Raw genomic sequence first — 5,296 nt, forward strand, 5'->3', positions numbered from 1 at the left:
CAAGCAATCCTCCCGTCTCAGTCTCCCGAATAGCTGGGACTGCATGCACATGCCACTGCAACTGGCTAGTTTTCTGTTTTAGCTTCCTTCACATGCTGACTCACCCTCAAGTGGTAGCCATTCTCTTTCCTGATGTTTCTACAAAAATCTTGAGATTGAGTTTCATAGTTCAAGTCTGGGTTATCTGGTCATCCCCGAGCTGTGGTGTGGACACTGTGAATTGCTGAGGACAGGGTGGTGTCACGGGAAAAGGAATGGCTATACTGTGCAGGCAAAAACATCAGAAGGTACCTGAGTTAGTGTCTAGCACAAAGTTGCAAGTTCTCAAAGAATGGTGGCTATGACACTCTTTACGGTCTCTTCTAGCTCGGAAATGCTATGATTTGTACAACGCTTTGGTTGATACAAAGCCATCTGTCAACACTGGCAGTAAGGGAAGCACTGGATAACAATTTGAGTTCACATAAGGTCTAGCAAAAATGCTATACAATGAGCTGAAAGGGTGCCTGAAGCCAGCACAGTGGCTCACACCTGTAAGCCCAGCACTTTGGGAGGCCAAGGCGGGTGGATCACCTGAGGTCAGGAGTTCCAGACCAACCTGGCCAACACGGCGAGACCCCATCTCTACTAAAAATACAAAAATCAGCTGGGTGTGGTGGCTCATGCCTGTAATCCCAGCTACTTGGGAGGCTGAGGCACGAGAATAACTTGAACCTGGGAGGTGGAGGCTGCAGTGAGCCAAGATCATTCCACCGCACTCCAGCCTGGGCGACAGAGCAAGATTCCATCTCAAAAAAAAAAAGGGTAACTGCCTGTGGCCTGCCTCCTTTTCTTTTTTTTTTTCTTTATTCTTTCTTTCTTTCTTTTTTTTTTTTTTTTGAGATGGAGTCTTACTCTGTCACCCAGGCTGGAGCGCAGTGGCGCGATCTCGCTCACTGCAACCTCTGCCTCCCGGTTTCAAGTGATTCTTCTGTCTCAGCCCCCCGAGTAGATGGGATTACAGGCGAGCACCACCATGCCTGGCTAATTTTTTTGTATTTTTAGTAGAGACGGGGTTTCACCATGTTGACCAGGCTGGTCTTGAACTCCTGATCTCAGGGGATCCGCCCACCTCGGCCTCCCAAAGTGCTGCGATTACAGGCGTGAGCCATCATGCATGGCCTGGCCTGCCTCCTTTGGTAGTGGAGCAGGGGCAGCGGCAGTGCCAGAACCAGGGTATGGCCTGGAAAGGACTTCCTGAGCCTCTGGGGCCTGCTACATCCATAGCTCTTTCAAAGGATCCTGCTTCTATCAGCATTAAATGATCCGGCTGGACTGGGACTCGACCTGCTCTGGGAGCTGAAGGGAGCCATGCATAGCTAAAGCAGAAGTGCAGGCTCCAAAGCCTGACCAAAGTGGATGCTTTAGGTTAGGTGGTGATCGTGATCAACCAATCAGAGCCTTCTCTGAGGCAAGTGTGTGGTGTGAGTGTGCATGTGGGTACCAAGCCCAGAGGAGGCAGTCATGAAGCTCAGGTTACATCCAGGCCTCATTCAGACTGTAAACCATGGAAATGGTGCCCCCTAGAGGTGTGTGCTGCAACGGCTATTCTGTCGGCCATACCTGGATGCTGGCAGGTGGGGCTGCTACCAGAATAATGGGTTCCACATTCAGGCTGCCTCCCTGCTTCTCACATGAGACCTCCCACTACCAATGATTGTTTGGGTATAGTTGCATCCTCACTCTTCAGAAAAATATTCTTGTCTCAGATACACTGAGTATTGTGGATGTATTGGTCGCCTAGAGGCCAGGAAGGTTAGGATTTCTCCTGGCAGGGAGTATCAGAGGAGTCAATTGAGTGCCTGAGATCACACAGCAGAGGGAAGAGTTATATTAAAACCCAAGACCCCCTACTCATTAGCAGTCTTTCCTAGCACTGCAGAATCCTGTGATGTAGGAGCAGCAAATCCATGGTGGCACCTCTGCCAGGTGCTGAGAGGCCCAGCAACAGGGCCAGGGATCTGGGGTCTCTGGAAGGCCCTGGAAGCTGCCAGCCCTTCCCCCAGGCCAGACGAGCTGCCTCTTTGGCAAGAGACGTGAATCAGCCACAGGCGCCTCCGCCAGCTTTTGATGAATTTTCCTGCCACTGGTGCTAATTTCCTGAAAGGCTTTTTCTTTCACCTTCAGGCTCCCCCTCAAAAGGGTTCTTGCTCTTTATCGGTGGGGGATCCATAATGATCACCCAGCAGCTCCTTGGTGAGGTCACCAACATGCTCCACCAGCAGCTCCTGTGGCTGAAAGGGCTGGGAGTGGACAGGGGTCCTGGACCACGGCTAGAGGGAGCTGAGGCCAGAGTCTGGTCCTACCACAGGGACTGTTCCCAAAGAAAGTCTGGCCCAGAGAGGCAAATGGTCTGCCTGAGGACACACGGAAGAACAGGCCCAGACAGGAACACACAGCTCCCTAAATTCTGCCTAAGAGAGGCGTGGTGAACCCTGTTCTGTGGGCCATGTGATCTCAGCCTCTGAGTTCTTTCTGGGCTCAACTGGGCTCTCCTCCCCTACCTACTGGCTCCCCAAATAGACCCAAGCCTAACCCCTCATGGCAGTGGAGTCATCATTGCACAGAGGGCTTGTGGCGGGAGGTGAGAGTGCTGTCTTAACAAGCTTTCTGTGGGGTGGGAGGTCTGTTTGTGTCTCTACCCTGGACTGGACACCCTCTTGGGGCTTTTCCTGGGCCTAGTGGGTAGATGCCAAGGTCTCCCAGGCCTGGGGAGGGACCATGTGAATTCTCAGACTTGGCTGGGTAGGAGTGCACTAGGCCAGAGTACCCCAGGGGCCATTCTGTGAGTGGGGGAGGTGAGTAATCAGAGCTGACCTCCCGCCTTGGCCTAAAGTTCCTTGGAGAAACAGGACACCTGCCCTTATGTGTCACTAGGTCCTGACCATCTACTTTGGGAACTTGCTTGCTCGATTCCATGAAGGACCACTGTCTAGTTCTCTGCCACCATCCCCCGGTCTGCTCACTTCCACTCTCTCTTCCTCCAGTGTCTCTGTACTAGGTGACCTCAAAGACCCTTCTGGAAGGTAAATCTGACCAAGACATGCCCCTCCCATGGCTCCCTAGTGCGTCCGCATAGAGTCCATGCTCCCTCCCAGCTTACAGGCCTGGTACTCCAGTTCTGGGCCATTTCCTCTTTCAGCCTTTCTGTGGGGGTCATGCTGACTAACACAGAGCTGCTGGGACTGAACAAGCCAATTCCTGCCTCCAGGCCTTTGCTCCTGCTTTGCCCTCTGGCTGAGATAGCTTCCCCTCCACTCCCACCTTCATTCCCTCCACTATTCCCTATAGGTTCTTTCAAAGGCTCCTCCAGGAAGCCCTCCCTTTCCATCACCCTCCCACCTCAAGGTGTCTCAGTGGTCAGACAACTGTGATGAGAAACAGATCCCTGCCCACAGCTACCTTCTGAGTGTCCAGGCATGACCCCCCTCCTGCCTGAACTGCCCCAGCACTGCCCTGGCTCTCTTTCCATTTGTGTGTCTGGCTGTGTGTCCACCAGCTTCTGCCTCTTTCCTCCACCCCTGACTTTTTTTTGTTTTTGTTTTTTGACAGGGTCTCACTCTGTGGCCCAGGCTGGAGTGCAGTGGCACAATCTCAGCAACCTCCGCCTCCCAGGCTCAAGCGATTCTCGTGCCTCAGCCTCCTGAGTAGCTGGGATTACAGGTCTGTGCCACCATACCTGGATAATTTTTGTATTTTTAGTAGAGACGGGGTTTTGCCATTTTGGCCAGGCTGGTCCAGAACTCCTGACCTCAGGTGATCCACCTGCCTCGGCCTCCCAAAGTGCTGGGACTACAGCCTTTTAAAAAATCTTGTCTCACTGCAACCTCTGCCTGCCAGGCTCAAGCCATCCTCCCACCTCAGCTTCCCAAGTAGCTGGGACTGCAGGGGGATGCCATCATGCTCGGCTAATTTTTGTATTTTTCGTAGAGATGGGGTTTTGCCATGTTGTCCAGGCTATTCTTGAACTCCTGGGCTTAAGCCATCTGCCCGCCACAGCCTCCCAAAGTGTGGGGATTTCAGGTGTGAGCCACGTGGCGCCCAGCCAACCCCCTGACTTTCTTGGCTGATCGTTCCATCATCTCTTACACCTTTCTCTGTCCCTTTCCTCATTCTTTAATGCAGCTGCACCTCATTCCATTGGACTCAAGGTGGTGTCATTGTTGCTATGTTCTTTCATTGTTGCTATGTTCCTTCATTGTTCAGTCTGCATCCCCCAATTTCTGAAAGGGGCGCTCTCCTTCTCCACACAGTTAATTACCTTGGTGGAAAGAAGCAATTCTGGTTCTTTTACAGACATGGTCTACGCTTTCCCAAAGAAAGTCTGGCTCAACAAGACCTGAGTAAAGTTCCAGAGCATGTAGCAGGCTCCCAGCCCTCCAGACCTGAGGGAGCAGAGGGAGAACACACAGAAAAGGTCACTGCATCCAGGACTGGTCCAGCCTCAGCTCCTCTAACCCAGTCCCTCGTGGCACTCATGGGGAAACAGCAGGATCTCTTTGGTCAACCTCACCTGTGGACCTTTCTACTGAACCTTCTCCCACTTCTTGTTCTAGAAACTTCAGCCTCCTGCAGAGGATGTACTGCGCTCAGGCCCACTTTGTCCCTTACTCCGGGGCCCCAGTGTGACCAGCTTCAGCTGCAAGGGGGTTCGTTGGGGGAAGGGAAAGCCTTGACGTGGTGGCATCTGTCCCCTACAACTCCCTCTTCCAGCCCCTTTTTTTCACCCGATGTCTCCCTCCCTGGACCTCGGGGCTTTCTTTAGCTTGGGGTCCTAGCCAAGCTCCTGGAGCCTCTGCCCATGCAGCCTGCAGGCTCCTGGAGGGCAGGACCCATCCCTCTTGGGTCTCCCAAAGCCTATAGGTGGGTAAGTCAGGTTGTGCAAGGGAGGGACCCAGGTGAGGAAGTTCATGCATTCACTGTCACTAATGAGTTCTTGTTTCCCTGTGCTGCCCACCCTCCACCCTGCCCACGTGCCTGTCGCGGGGCACGATCCAGCACCGGCCGTGGGTTTCCAAAGCCTGGCTCTGCCATAGCCACCAGCGGGGAACTGCTCCAGTCGGCCAGCCCAGAACCTGGCCTTGGAGGTCCCGAAGAAGCAAGGAGGGCCATGAGAAGGCAAGAAGGCTTGGGCCGAGCCGCCTCCGCCTGGAGACCCGCGGCGAGATTCAGCTCCCGGCGCCCGCACGTCCGCCCAGGCTCTGGGCCGGCGCCAGGAGGTTGGATCCGTGACTGCAGTTGGCGGGAGGCCGGACGG

Source organism: Colobus angolensis, unplaced genomic scaffold, assembly GCF_000951035.1.
Source record: "Colobus angolensis palliatus isolate OR3802 unplaced genomic scaffold, Cang.pa_1.0 Scaffold93, whole genome shotgun sequence".
NCBI classification, from domain to species: domain Eukaryota; kingdom Metazoa; phylum Chordata; class Mammalia; order Primates; family Cercopithecidae; genus Colobus; species Colobus angolensis.